The following is a 16,806-nucleotide window of genomic DNA, read 5'->3' as shown; positions in this document are numbered from 1 at the left end:
GATGAGATCCGTTTAAGGCCGAGAAGGGAGGAGGAGTTGAAGGGATATTTCACAATCAAGCATTCCTCAGGCTAGAACTGGTGAATTGAACCCTGCTGCTTCCCTTAAACACCACTTTAATATTAGCAGGAGAAATTATATCTAAATGCTAGAACAATTTATAAATATAATATTTTTGCACATATTCTGATATTTTTTTTCACCTACATACTCATTTTGGCCATGAGGTAATTTTTTTTTTTTACAACAGCCAGCTTTAATATGTGTCCAAATGATGCTGTTCTGCAGCCAGGAGAGCAGGTTATGACACATGATACGATTAATAAAGGGAATGTCATCACTCAAGACTCCGTCTTTAATTGATGTTTTAGGGAAGGACATGAATTGCTCAGGGCCGATTAGATGATGCATCTCTCTGTGAAGTATGTAGTGCATGTACAGTATACAGTATACTCACTCTCTCATACTCACACATTTGTATAGGCCTATAAAGGGTTGGTTGGGGCAAGATGACTCCCCCACCCACCTTTTCTTTCTTCTGACCATAGATGGCACAAAATCTCATCTCAGCACTTTTGATGATTTGCTACGCTATTTGTAATTTTACCATTTCATCTGAATATCAACATTTGTCAGATTTAGTCAGCCGAAACCGTTTTGAGGTACAAAAAATAGTGATCTATGATATTGTATTACGTTGAATATCAAAGTATTTTATTTATTAATGAGCAACTTGCTGAGACATTAATGTTTTTTTATGTTTGTGGAGTAAAAAAAGTAAATATATAAATTAGACCCCATAGGGGCCATCTTACCCCTCTTTTAATTTTTGATATTTTGTGTTACAACAACTATATCAGCAAATGTTTCTATTTATTTCATATAATAACAGATTGACTGATGCATCATCATCCTGCACATTATAAACTTTAACATTTAAAAGTAAGTCCACATTGTTCTTAATTAAGGGGGGCATCTTCCCCCATCTTACCATATACCGAAATGTGTACAAAACTTAATTTTTAAGTTTATATATATATATATATAGGCTATATATCTCAGAGGTAACGTTAGACTTCCGCATTGTCCATCATTTTGACGAACAGGTTCGTATAAATTCAGTCATAATCTATTGTTAAATGTCATTTTATTTTTAGTATTTTAATGATAATAAGCCATTTAACATGCTCTGTAAGTTCACAAACTTACAGGACAAGCATATAGGCTAGACTATGCATTTATTTATGAAGAGAAAGTTGAACAGAGATTGTGAGCCACTTTTCAGGTTTCATCATGAATGTTTGTCCAATAAATCGCAATAAGCTTTGTGTTTTGTACTTTTGATAAGAAACAAAAGTTTCATATATTTTCAGGCTTTCAAATTCTGTCCATTTTATAACAAAATTCAAACAATCAATACCGTTTTGACGCTCTTTAATGTGGCGTGAGAGATCACTGTAGCCTCAGTTCAAGCGAAGTAAAGTGCGAGTAAATGCGATCATTCCTTTCCCTTTACTACGTTACAGAACTAAATAAATATGATTGAGCATCAGAAAATATGTTGAAAGATACAGTCCAACTTACTGAAATCCGTACATGTCTCTCATCTCATGTAATCACTCAATCAGTGTTTCAACCACAATAAAACAGCTTGTAAACAATGTCACATACCGGTAAGTCAGAAAAGCCATTCGTCTACCATTAACTTGAAAGTCAGCAAGAGCGCACTCGCCACTAAGTGGACAGGGGTGAGAATTACAGTTGCAAGTTACGGCACGCCTTAAGGCAAGTTCACACTACAGGATTTTAAAACGTCGGGCTGGGCTGAACTGTGCGGTTCACACTACATGACTTGCTCTCTGTGAAATCAGGAGTGTTCAAGTTGTTGAGCACACCACACAACACAACGTGATTGATCTGCAACAGGACGTAAATCACTACACGAGTTGACAACAACTCTGTCATCCAATGATTATATCTTGTCTACAAACCACGTTTTGTCACAAAAAATCACGCGATAAAACCAACCGGAAATGACGCAATACAGCACGCACGCCACTACCAGCGAAGAAGAACACAAGTACACAACACGCGAGTCTTTGTTTGAATATGGACGTCAGACAGAAATTAGTGCTGCAAACTGTTTGCGCGATTATTTGCTCTGAAAAAAAAAACCCCCGCATATTTTCCCGGTGACCTCAACCCATGCCTTGCTCTGATTGGCTGTAGCTCATGACATCACATGTGGTTGAGTCGTGCGACAGCTCCGGATATAGCATGCTAGATATTTTTCTGGGCTTGGCGACGCATCTGCGAGGCGTCTGCGAGCGTCTTTGATGCGTTGTTGGCTCTTTCATAACAGATTGGCGAGCGTTCATCGGCCGCTAATCCCCCGCGATTTGCATGCGGTAACAACCCGACCTGTCGGCGAGCTCAACGATTTGCAAATCAGGCTTAAATCGGGCTTAAAATCCTGTAGTGTGAACTAGGCATTAATTGGGGCTGGTATTCCAAGGCAGTGGCATCCACAATCCAATGGGCCATCCTTATAGGCGACAGCCTGGTCTCAGCAAGGATGAGCCAGAGATTGTGCTTGCTACATAATGGATGAGTTGTTTCGTGAAGAAAGGCACTGGGCCGGGGCGCGGGTGTAAGTATCAACAAAATAGAGAACAGGTGGAGATCATAATCAATCAGTGAAAAACCAATGAAACAAAACACAGAAAACTGATCTAAAACAATTGCAATACCCAGCCAAAACAGACATTATACACAGAATAGCCTACCTATAGATCACACAATACTCTTAGATCGACTACAAAATTATACTGGCGTTCAAGGACAAGCATTAAGCTGGTTTAGATCATACTTATCAGACCGCTACCATTTTGTCTATTTAAATGGAAAAAAATCGATCATAACTTCAGTAAACTATGGAGTGCCGCAGGGATCTGTGCTAGGCCCTCTATTATTCTCAATATATATGCTGCCACTTGGAAATATTATAAGGAAACATGGAATTAGTTTCCATTGTTATGCTGATGACACTCAATTATATATTTAATCACGGCCGGATGAAAACGCTAAATTATCAAAATTGACAGAGTGTGTTAAAGATATAAAAGATTGGATGACGCGTAATTTTCTTCTATTAAATCCAGACAAGACGGAGGTACTACTCATCGGTTCAAAAGACCGCCCACAAAACCTCTCACAATACAACTTTAACATAGTAGGATGTCCTGCTACTTTATCCTCTACAGTAAAATACCTGGGTGTTATACTAGACTGCGACCTGTCTTTTAAAAATCATATTTCATATGTTACAAAAACGGCATTTTTCCACCTTAGAAACATTGCTAAGCTACGTAATATGCTGTCAGTTTCTGATGCAGAAAAGTTAGTTCATGCATTCATGACCTCGAGACTAGATTACTGTAATGCTCTATTAGCTGGTTGTCCTGCATCCTCAATAAACAAGCTACAGTTAGTCCAAAATGCAGCCGCTAGAGTTCTTACCAGATCAAGAAAATATGATCATATAACACCGATCTTATCATCTCTACACTGGTTACCTATAAAGTTCCGTATTAATTATAAGGTATTGTTACTGACTTATAAAGCCCTAAACGGCTTAGCTCCAGTTTATTTAACGGATCTTCTATCGCCCTATAATCCATCGCGCTCTTTAAGATCGCTAAATTCGAGGCTTTTGGTTATACCTAGGATATCTAAGTCCACCAAAGGAGGGAGAGCATTCTCACATTTAGCTCCAAAACTCTGGAATAGCCTTCCTGATACTGTTCGTTGCTCAGAGTCGCTCTCCCAGTTCAAAACTAGATTAAAGACGCATCTCTTTAACCAGGCATTCATATAAATGTTTTAATCTTACAGTTAAATCCGGCCTCTAGTTCATAACCGCCAGAGGAGAACTGGCCCCCGACTGAGCCTGGGTTCTCCCAAGGTTTTTTTTTTTTCTCCATTAGGTCACCTGATGGAGTTTTTCGTTTCCTTGCCACTGTTGCCTTTGGCTTGCTCAGTTGGGGATATTCAATTTAATGAATCAATCAATATTACTATTGATTAGCATTACCAAACATGGACGTTTTATTATTATTTTAATTTAATACTGTGAAGCTGCTTTGATACAATCTGTATTGTGAAAAGCGCTATACAAATATTCTTGACTTGACTTGACTTGACTACCCCTAACAATATGCGAAGACTTTCATATCTTTGGCTCACCACAGTTTTAAGGAGAAAATACTCAGCAATGGTTATGAATTTGCACATGATTTGTCTTAAAGGGGTGGTAAAGTATGATTTCACTTTTCTAACTTTTGTTAACAACATCTGCAAAGTTACAATGCTCAAAGTTCAAAGCAAAGGACTACAACAAACGACTGGTAGGGACTACACAACATTCCTCACGGGTTAGTGACATCAGCAACCCTAAAATGTACATAAACCCCGCTCCTGGGAACACGCAGTCCATGTTGAGAAGAGGAAAAGTTGTTGTATAAGAGTACTTTTGTGAGTCAGCTCAAACTTTAGCATCTGTCTTTTCACATGCAATAGAAAGTCACTCAGTGTGCATCTCACAACAGTTCCTATACGAGCGATTTATAGATTACCATGACAGAACATCCTAATTGAAGATAGTTAACTCCACATCAGCAACATAAATTCCTCAACTAACCATTCAGAGACGTCCTGTTGCATTCTACATGTTGTCACTTCTTCTTGAGTCTCTCCATCTTTGTCTGACTCTGTTTTAACATTAAAGGCAGAACAGTTTCTGTCATTTTAGTGTGTCTGCGTCAGGCAATCGGAGCTGCTAACACACATGAGCTCTTGAAACCCCGCCCTCTGCAGCAGCTCATTTGCATTTAAAGGGCCAGGCACAAAACGGTGTGTTTTTGCAAACTCTGAAAAAGTGACAACTTTAACATGCTATATATAAATATCTGTGGAGTATTTTGTGCTAAAACACACACACACACACACACACACACACACACACACACACACACACACACACACACACACACACAGGGGACATCATAGATTTATTTTACATCTTGTAAAAATGGCATTTTACCACTCCTTTAAAGCAAATTAAAAAACACCACATAGACATTATAAACAACATTAAAAACTTGATTTTCACCACAGGGGGACTTTAAGGGAATTTGCCAATTTGTTGAGGTTCACTACCAAATCTGCAGTTATTTGATATATTGGTTTTAGCTTTTACTGACATTTTTATAAATGAATGTATTCTAGATACTGCAGACAGTGAACTTTTGGCTGTTTTTTTTTTTTCAATTTCAAAGTGAGCGATACCTTTTACTTTCAATTTATTTTCTTTAATCTGTAATTTGTTGATTAAAAAGTCAGGGTTGTAACAGATGGATGTGTACACATGGTGCCAGGGTGAATTCTGTGATTTTATCATTCCACATGTCTGTCAAAGTTGTGGATATTATAATATTTTGGAAGATACTGTTTCTCGGATAAGATAAGTCTTGAATTGAGATTTCTTTCCATTTACATTTTCATTTATGTCAAGCCAAGGCAGACAGAAGTAGGTGGGATGAATCCATTGTTCTTTCTTAACACAGCTGATTGGCTAATAGTTGCAACAGTTGGGGGCCTGTGATCCATCCAGATTTGTGGGCTTCTAAAGAGTTACTAATTAACTTTAATAATTGTTTCCCTTGTAAAATTGATTAAATAAGTAATATTCATCTGAAACACATCATCTGTCAAACTTAAATCAAGTTTAGGCTTACAACTGCAGGTTTAGGCGCTTATACATCAGTGTTTTCACCTATCATTTCGCTCTGATTTTAGGGATGAGTTATGGGTAGGGTTAGGTTTAAGGGTAAAGATAGGGTTAGAACTACATTTTCTCAGAAATGTTGTTCCAATATCAACAAAATATGTTGATCCAGGAACATGGCAAAATCACGGTGACTGTGATAAGCCAGGCCATGCCCCCCTTTATTTTGAGAATATTGTACATTCCCACAAGAAAATTTCAGACTACAACTGAGGCGTTTCAGTGAGTTCAGAAACAGTGCTTATACTGTAGATATAATAGGGAATAATTCCCTTTGGAGTAGCCATTTTGTTTTGTAACTGCAGACCTTTTTCACGCTCAAACAAAAACCATATGCACTAAAGAAATTACATATTTTTTTTTACCATAATAGGTCCTCTTTAAGTATCGTATGTCCCCACCATCCCCATCCAATACTGTCCAGTGTAAAGGTAATCCACTGTCCTTTATACCGTATTTTTTTCTTTTCTCTTTTTTATAGTGTAATAGGACTTATTTGAAAAAATGTTTATTTTGTTACTCGTTCATAATGTTTTTGGGTTAGTTAGACTAAGCGAATCTGTCAGCGCTTGTGTGTCTCCACAATTAACATACGAGTGCCTTCATTAGCACTTCTGTGTCTGTATTCATTAGCGTGTGTGTGCGCGGCCCTTCTCTGATGGGGGTAAGGGGAGGACCTGTGATTGCTAAGTGTAGAGTCTGATCAAGGCTGACAGTATTTAACATAATTAAGAAAAGCTTCAGTCACAGTGGCATTAAATAAACACCTCACTGAGCGAGGGAGGATCTGATGAGAGAGAAAGAGGAAGAGAGAGGGAGGGAAGGGTCATTTCTCAGTCATGGGATGAGACGTGCGTGTTAGTCTTCTCATTACTGCACAGCTTGAGTGGCACACACTTCCTCTCTCTCGCTGCAATGTGAGCACACGCCTACACACACAAACTCTCACACACTCACTGACTCGCACTGTCAAGGTGGAGCATTAACTTTTTTTTGACATGACTTAATCTTTCCTGCTCGGCCAACAACACTGTGCCAATTGAGCAAAGGACAACCGTTTTAAGTGTTCATGCTCTAGAATGATGAAAATCACAGTAGAATCTGTGGGTATACGTAGGCAACCTTAATTACAAGTGCCATCGTTGGCAAGCGCAGGGGAAATCATTACACTACAAGTTGCTGACAAAAAACTACATGATGAAGCTAAAGGGGCAAAAGCTGAATCCAAAATCACCATTTAAATAAGAACTTACTTTGCAACTGTTAAAGTCAGCATGAAACGGAATATGCGATAGTCTTTTATTCCCAATTGACCGTTCACAGGGAGTTTGATTGACAGGCGATCTGACCAATAATTATCCACCATCCGCCGAATCCGCCATTTTTGTCCGACAAAGCAGTCAGGAGAGTTAGTAGATTAACGTTGGAGGATTTGAACTTGAAAAACTGAGTGCACTGACGTCTTTCCACAGTTAAACAACATTCCTTCTTATGTTCATTCATGCTTATTTTATAAATTAAGAGGAAGAGATGATCGGTTCACAAGCAGCTTTAACTGAGGCTCCAGCGATCTGTCAGGAACATTAAAGAGCCCCAAAACGGTATTTATTGTTTACATTTCTTAAAAAAAAATATCAAATTTAAAGTTGAGGCTTTGTTTCATATTAAAAGTAACCTTGTCTGTCAGCGCGTTGTCAGATCCTCTCTGGTCCACGATGCATTTTTCACTGCGTGAGAACATAGTGTGGCGTGAGAGCGGCATGGCTTGTCGTAAATAGTAACAGTAACTAAGGGTCTTAGTTAGCGAGTCATGGTTTTGAATTCATGGTGATTTTTATTGTGTCCCAAATTATGTACTTTGTGCACTCATATAGGTATTTAACCATCTAGTGTATGAATTTTATATGCTACAGTTATTTTGTCATCCAGCATCCGTTTGCCTCTCCAGTACATAATTAAACCTGTGACATTTGAGTGCATGAAGTGTCCAACGGTCCACTTTTTCTTCTTTGGTTAATTAAATGCATCATTGAAGTTTCTTTTTGGAATTTTCAGTGTGAACAAACTACACACACTTATACAAAATGGCATAAAAGTGGACAGGCTACACAATTTGGGATGCACATTATAGATGTGCAAGTAAAAAAAAAAAAAAAAACCTATAATATCTATACTAAAATGTATACCTAATGTCTTTAAACATTTTGTCTATAATATTTTTTTAAAAAGCAGCATTTAGCTGTTAAAATGACCTAAATTACTTGAAGGGAGTCGAATCTGTTCATGAACTATTTGAACCGATTCATTAGAATGAATCAGGCTTTTCATAATCATAGGAGAGTTTCGAACCGATTCATATTACACAGACTCACAGTTGTGTGTCACAGCCCACGAAACAAACAAATTAGGCAGTGGGCCAAGTCTGTTTTTCTCCTTTAGTTTTCGATTTGATAGATCTCCTCCAGGGAACTGGTTAATTTTTTATAACTGGCTTTATAAATTGTTGTTGAGCACATTACTGCTTGTTTCCAACGTCAATTGTTGCACATTAAAAATATAACGTAGATATAATCTCGCTAGCTAACCACAAAATGTTAGCCGGAGTAAGAACCAATCAAAGCTCGTGTTGTTACCTTGTCAACTTGAGTTGACCAATCACGTCATTATTTGAACCGGTGCCCGAAGACCCGGATGTGAACTGAACTCGCGGGCGCGGCGGCCGGTCAGTGGCGAGTCCTCCGTTTTTTGGCTACAGTGTATGGCTGCACCACACATCGTGGAAACGGTAGGTAACTGATTAGCACTAGCATTATCCGAAACATTGTAAAAAGTCTGAATGCATTGGTCTTGGCATATGTTCGCCGAATGCTACACACGTGGGTAATGCTAAGCTATTTGTCGTTTTAAATGTAGTATACGGCAAGTTGGCTAGTGTTAGCACCTGAAGTAACTTTGTATGGTAGGATCAGCTTTTTTTTTCTGTGGATACCGCAAGCTAATTATTTATTTAACTGTGTGTTGTAAAGAGTTTATCAAGGGCTTATTTGCATTTGTCTTAAAATGTTGACTATGACGCTGAAGTTTTTTTTTTTTCGTCCAGAAGAAGAAAGTTTTAAAGTTTTTTTCCATCGTTCAGCCCCTTCCGTGTAACCAGCTAACAGTTATATGAATTTATCTTATTTGAAGTGAAGCTTATGTACTGCGAGAGTATTTCCCAAACATCTACAGGAGTAAGTTACACGTTGTCCTGCCTGTTTTAGACAACTCCCTGCTCCAACACAGATGATATAAACAGCTTCCATAGTTCATAATGAGTTGACAGTTTGAATCAGCTATGTTGGGGCAGGGAGATGTCTAAAACACACACGGTTATATAGTTAGCTTACGTTATCTCCTGATTCCTGTCTAATCGCACATTGTATTTTGTATATTTTGCATGCGTTTCCTCTCCTGACGGTGAAGCCGACATCTGTAGGGCAGAAGGCAGACGCTCTTGGAACACCTCACTTGGGTGAAGCAGGCAACGTATTAACGGTATCTCCATGAGGCAACGTCCACGTTGGATTTATTTTGTATAGTTGGCTAATGTTATATTAAGGCAAACATTAGATAAGGGGTTTTCAAAGTCTGAGACTGCGTGCCTTCAAACAAAGCGTGGGAAACGACGTGCCCCCCACCACAATTTTAGTTTACTTGGTAAGTTTCGCTCAATTCCTGGATGCCTTTGGGATCATAATTCTATATTTTTATCCCATAGGCACTCAACATTTGAGCCAAAATAGCCTAATATTGCTGAACATAACTTCTTACTGCACCAAACAGTTATAAACAAAGGTCTGTCCTAAGGCATTTATTAGTTTCAGCCTGATGAGGGGAAAACAGTTCCCAAAAACTACTGTATCTGAACTCTCACACATGTGGGCTATTCTGTGTGATCTCCTTTTGATAACTAATGCAAGTAATGTAATAGTTTCACTTCCATTGATCCTCCCCTGAAACTGTTTGGAGGCCCGCCACACACTTTGAAAACCCCTGAGTTAGATTATCAACGGCTAACTAGGGCTATTTAGTGAATTTACAACACCAGACAAAAACGAACTTGAACCAGATTAACTTTTATTAGTGTCATGTTATTTAAAGATGTACTCAGGCCATGGCTGCACGCTCACAATGTTGTGTGTTTCATCCTTAGACAGCGTTGGTGCAGTTCCTACATATGGCGCTTTTCCACTGCATGGTACGGCTCGGTACGGCACATCACGCTTTGGCGCTTTTCCACTGCATAGTACGGCTCGGTTCGGTACGGCTCACTTATGGCGCATTTCCACTGCATGGTACGGTACGGTACGGCTCGCTTCGGCTCGCTTTAAATGGTACCACCTCTGTTGAGGTTCCTACCGTACCGATACTAAATGTGACGTGAAAACACTGCAGATCACTGATTGGTCAGACAGAATCGTCACTTCAGCGTCATTGTATTTGCGACACGAGACACTAAACTCGCTAGATTTAAATAGCCAGACAACAGCCAACACGGTAGCACCTGTTTTTAGAGTATTTACTTGACAAAAGAGGTAAAAAAAAAATCAAACAAGAAATGGCTGAATCGTGGTCAGTGGACGAGGTGCAGACGTTCCTCTCGTTGGTTGCCGAGGAGTGGATCCAGCGAGAGCTGGATGGGGCAACACGGAATGAAAAAGTGTTCCAAGAAGTAGCACAGCTCTTAGCCGCACACAGCTACCACCGGACCTACAAACTTAAAAATTAAAAAAAAAACTAAAAAGTGACTACCGAGCCAGTAGAGGCGGCAACTATTAACGATCAGTCCCACCCACTTTGAAGCGGTACTAACTGCAGTGGAAAAGCAACCGAGCTAAAGCGAACCGTGCCGTACCGAGTCGAGTTGTACCACGCAGTGGAAAAGTGAAGCGAGCCGAACCGTTCCGAGCTGAACCGAGCCGTACCATGCAGTGGAAAAGCACCAATAGACACATGTCTGTGCATGGTAGCTGGTGCTTTCTACATGTGCAGTTCCCCCCCACACATTGTAATGCTTTGCACTGGCAATGCACAAGCTCCAAGACACTTTTTGGTGCTGGTGGAAATGTCATCCAATGAACTGCATAGAATTCCCCCTCGATCCTCCATCCATGCTGCATTGGGGGAGGTATGTCTGGCAGGCTTTGCAAACTTCTCCTGTAGAACAGAGGAGTAGAAAATATTTTGGTATATATTCCAGTATGAATAGGATGAATTTTTAGGTAGACAAATATGACAAAGAATGTGTTTATCAAAGGTGGTTACTTTTAATCTAGTAATCTCACTGTTTAGATTTGTAAGAATACCATGTAATGTCTTTGTTTCAAATAAAACATTCCTTTAAAAAAATGACTTTTGTGTTCAATTCATTGTCAACCTTACACTATTCACTGTAATCTTATATTGAATATGCTTTTTGCCCCTGTTAAATCTCCAGCTTTTCAATAACATTTTTAAGATAAAGTGTTCAAAAATATACATGAATAAAAAATCACTTTGTGTAGTTAAGATTCACTGGTAGTGTGAGGTTTATTTAACATACTTTCTTAAACTAACTACAATACACACATACATAGCCAAAGTTACACGATCAATACACAATTATTTTAATAGAAAATTTGCAGAATTTATGGATTTGATACATACCTTCAGTATCTTTGGCTGCCATTTCTCTCCTCTTACATGCTCTTGCAATGTGATCTTTATTGGTGAAGAGCATGTAGCATTCCCTATGGAAGCCCACATTAACTGGCACATCTTGGGCTCTCCAGGTTTCTGTTAAATTGAATGTTGCTATGTCTTTTTCAGCTATTAAACTCTCAGCAGTGTTGAGGTTAACCCATTTCTGGGCACACTGAACAAATGATGCCCAACTTGTTTGAGAAAATAAGGTTATTGGGCTTTTTGCCCTAGAAGCAACATGTATACAGCACTTCATATTGTCGCACACCGGCTGTCAATCGCGTCCCGCTTTGTTGTTATGCGGTCTATGTAAATTTCTATGTATGTCACGGGTGATCAATAACCTTAGAGGTGTTCTGACGGTAAGTACACAATGTATAGTATAGCTCGTGTAGACAAAAAGTATATAAAGACTATTTAAATCGCAGGATCTCGTTATAAAGAGAGCAAAGTTACTGTATCAAATATGTTGGTTGTCAGGGAGACGTGACAGGTTGTCAAGGAGACGGGTGATTTGTTTACGTTTTCTGGCGCTACGATTTAGTAGTTCTACAAATTTGCCCGTTTAAAAATGTAAGAGTTTAAATCGATATCTTCATAAAATGTGCACACATCAACGTTGGAAACAATGATTTACACTACTTATAAGAATTTTTACATGCCATCTGTAAACAAATCACTTAGTTCCTTGGCAGGGATCTGTGAAATTCACAATTTCGGGGTCCGGCCCACGGCCTAAATGGGATAAGAGACATTTAGGACAGTGCGTGGCTTCGTTCGATAATATCCCCTGTTCGAACGGCAGTAAAGCTAGGCTACTTGCAAAAATACATGTAACGTTAGCCTACAAGGTGAGTGAGTTAGCGTCTACACTTTTATATATATATTTTTTTTTACGTTTTTGTTTGCTTTATTTAGCGTCTACACTTAACGATAAGCAAAAAAAAAAGAAAGTTCATGCGAGTAGAGAAATTTGGGTTTGATGATAGTTCAGAAATGTAGAAGTTATAGCGTTTGTATGCTAAACAACAGTAGCCTAGCTGCTACTCCTTTATTGTCGCGTCTATGTTTATGAGCTTTATGGAAGCCAAACGGCAGGTAAACAGTCACGCAGCTAACTTAGGCTGTATGTTATGCAGAGGTTAAATTGGGCCGGAGCGCAGCTGCGCCTCCTCAGATCCACAACACACCCTGCCGGAGCTCAGCTCCGTCTCCTTAAAGGGCAACTAAACACTAAAATAACTTTTTTTTTTCTTGCGCGGCTGCTTCGCTAGCATCGTCGGATGCCGATCGCGATGCGGGAGTTAAGGCCGCAGTTTGAGCCAGCGGCTCGAATTGATATGGCACTGGCCCTGTGTCCACACAGACAATTCAACATCCTCCACTAGTCTTCACCAGTAGTGAAATTACCGTATAGACAGGAGCTTGCAGACAATCAGGGGGACGTGGAGGCAAAATGACAAAATAATTAATCAGAATACTTACCAAATGTTGCTCCTGCTCCTACTCACGCTCTCCGTCTCTGCAAGATTCGGAAGGGAATGATTCCGATTAGAGATGCACCAATTACAATTTTCTAGGCCGATTCCGATTTTTCATTGAGTTTGACCTGCCGAAAGTGCCGATATCGATTTTAGCCGGTTCCATTTTTTTCTAACCACTTTACAGCAAACAATTTATTTATTTATTTTTATAAAACACCACTTTTACCCAAACTGAATAATAAAAACAAGTTTAAATGGATACATTTTCTATACATTTTTTTGAGTCTTTCTTTTCCTACTCCAGTTCTTGTTAAAACACACTAGACATGCTAATTCTGTGCAGTTTGGGCACTTTTTGTGTGAAATCATATTTATTTTGTCCATCAAGCAGCGCAGCAAAAATAGACTCGGAGCCGAAACCCCCGCTTCACTGCTGCTCACTTGACGTCCTGCTTGACGCCGCGCTGCTCCTGCTCGCGGTGTGAACGCACTTATTGATTAACATGCACGGCGGAAAAAATACGCGCCGCTCATGCTTGCGGTGTGGAACGGCCATAATTCGATAATTCCGATCAATCGGTCCATCTCTAATTCAGATTTCTCTCGGCACAGCTACTAGAAGACTTAACTGTCAGACAGATTGCTTACGTCACACCTACGTCGTCAAGCTCAGTTTGACCCTGTACGTTCAGCCATCAGGAAGGGAGTGCTTCTAATTGACTTCACTTTTCTCCGTTGAAGTCTATGGGGTCGCTGTGTCCATTTTTTTACTGTCTATGAAAAATAGCTAGAATATTAAAGCTGCAGTCCGTAGCTTTTCCTCTTTGTCGCCATCTCTGTTTGAAATCTGCAACTGCAGTTATTCGTGGAATTATTAACATTACACGACTACATGTATTTCAGTAGCCTACTCTGTAACCGAATGAATTATGCGAACAAGAGCGCTGTTACATATTTGAACCATTGAATTTTCGTACCTGTCCAGCAGAAAAAAGCCGTCTCTGCCTCCGTTTTGAACCTTCACCTTTCAAAAGCCCTTCCGATATTTATCCTTGTTTTCGCATGGGCCGGTTGCAGTCTCTTTTTTTCGGTAGCCACTCCAAAGTCTTTTGCATTTTACAACGGGTGAATCTCGTCACTGGTGATTGTCGTTTGTACCTTTCTGGATCCGCCATCAAATTGAAAAGTTTAATTATATCAAGTGCTGTGAGAAAAGGCTACAAATCTCCACCTCCAACATCCTCACACGCAATATAGCCTACTAGCCGAGACACCAGGTTTGTTCGACTCGAACCGGCGCTGCACAGACCGATCGGCGAATGACATCAAAATACCTCGAGAGCGATTAGAGAGTAGACGCTCCGTATGCTTTTCAATCGCTCTCGCGCTACTTTGATGTCATAAACCGATCGGTCTGTGCAGCGCCGGTTCAAGTCGAACAAGCCTACCTTCTTTATGTGTACATATGTGACGTAATGACGCAAACACATGCTTGAATTTCCTGCGGAAATCCACCAGTACCACTGGAATTAGAAACATTATTACAAGCTTACTGTTTTGAAACGAGCTAAGGCAAGCAGATAGTTTTAAACACTGCTGGTTATGTACTTGCTCTATTTTATTTTGGATAATTTTTAACCCAAAAGAGCTACGGACTGCAGCTTTAATATAACTTTGCTCCGTAATCAAAGTAAAGCTTGAATAAGATACATTTATATATTTGAATAGCTGTGGGGGTGATAGGGTCTTGTACAGACCCCCCCCCCCCCATTTCATGTCATGTCATGTCATGCCATAAAGGCTGCTAGTCTACACTATCACAACAACATTTCAAATAACTTATTTTTGCTCCAAGGGACTTTTGAGTGTACTTGTAGTAGAGTGATACACAGCATGTATGTTGGGATTGTCCACTGTGGAGTCACAGATAGCTTTGACTTCTCAACAAACTTCCTCTTTAATTTCAAGTGTCTTCACCCAAGATTAAAGTCTCAGTAATCTCCTCATAGATTCGGCTTCAATTGGTGGATGATTTCAACCATATGTTCTCCTGTCCTGTACAAGCCCTGTAAAGACAAGGCTATTACTGATATGCTGATAAAAGAGACGAGATGACTTTCCCCTTCATGAATGACTCTGAATGCCATGGGATGCTTTGTTTCCCTATTTAAATCCTATTTGACAGATGGCTGGGGAATGCATTTAAACAAATAATGTTGTTTTTATAACGAAACATTTGTTTTCTGTACAACTGCCCTTGCATTATACTCGATAGCATGGCTGGATCTTATAGGCATATCTTCTAATTGCATTTTTCTTGGACGTTAACATCCAGCGTCTTGCAGAACTTTGATGTATATGCCGGCGAATACTGGGCAGCCAAGCAGTCTGGGGACTAGATGAAGAAGTGTCTGTTAGTGTGACAAAAAGCAGACATCCAGACACGCACTCCTCCACGGCAGATACTGGAGGAACTTTTCTATTCACCCACAGACACCCTGCAGACAAGCCAAATAAAAAAAAATGGAGGACAACATTATAAGATGCATATATATATTTAGTAACATTAAGCATAATGATATCTGGGGTTAGCCTTCAGATAATGGCTCATAGGCAGTCTGGAATAGATTATTTCTTTAGAAGTACCGAAGTTTATTCTTCTTCATATGGTTCATAATTAATTAATTAATTAATAAATAATTTGCACAACAAATTAAGCTGAGATAATTATTTTCCCTGCAAGCACTCAGGTGTTAATGGTTGATTAAGTCTTCATTACGGGTTAACTATTGCTTGACGTGATTGCTTGTTTTCTCCCCGGTTTGTTCGCTTTTTATGGAAGTTGTGAGTAATTTTCTGTTCAGATTGTACCTGCGGCAGCACTTTGAGAGTATGAGCGCATTAATGACTTGACAAAAACTAATTCTGTCAATCACTGTTAGTGTGACAAAATGTCAAAGTGACAAGTAAATAAGCAGTTAGCATTAGGTGAGGCATTAAAGACAAACACCTTGATTTCTCTCTTGTCATCATCAAATAATTATCTTGTGCATGCCTAATGTTATGTAAATTTGTTATTACGCCCACAGAAATTCAGTAATGGGCATACACTCGGCCTATAAATTGTTTTGCAGCACGCCATTAAGCACTAGAGGTTCTCATGTCACATTTTTCAAGTGTCAAGGTGCACTCTGGATATTTTTTTATGTCGTGCTGGCCAATATGATGGATGTCATGCACTTATATTGACACCTAGCGGTGTGGATGAGGCATTTTTGGAAAAACATGAGGATACATGTTGACAATTTTCATTCTGGGGTGGACTAGGCCTATCCCTTTAACATAAAGTTTTGTGATGAAGTAAAACACAGCAGGGAACATGCAATTCAGGCAGGTAGACATTAAAGCTTTAATGTAAAAATACGTAAAAGTGGACAAAAATAATAATTATCAATGTCAAAAGACTTACCAGTTCAGTATAGTTGAGTTTAAATTAGCCTAAATTCTGAAAGACTTTGCACAGTTAAAGGTTGTCTTAATACAAACAATGGCCAACAAAAACAAAAGTATGAGTTGTTCATTTACTTCTGCATTTCTAAATAAGATTAATAAAATCAAAATGATTACATTAAAATAAGTAAATCTACTGATTTGACTCTGCTACCAATAATACTTCCTCGTCTAATGTATATATATACACTATATAATTATTATTCACTTCTTTAGGTGTAACATTTTTTAATTGAAGAAAAAACA

At 39.2% G+C, this 16,806-nt stretch overlaps 1 protein-coding gene across 1 annotated transcript in view; it reads left to right on the top strand.

Moving 5' to 3' along the window:
- LOC307006698 (uncharacterized protein) overlaps positions 1 to 16,806 on the top strand; it is a 125,052-nt gene that overhangs the window by 11,940 nt on the left and 96,306 nt on the right. The gene's annotated exons all lie outside the window — the stretch shown is intronic.

Source organism: Phoxinus phoxinus, assembly GCF_949152265.1.
Source record: "Phoxinus phoxinus genome assembly, chromosome: 11".
NCBI lineage: Eukaryota > Metazoa > Chordata > Actinopteri > Cypriniformes > Leuciscidae > Phoxinus > Phoxinus phoxinus.
This window is presented reverse-complemented; position numbering and strand designations above follow the sequence as displayed.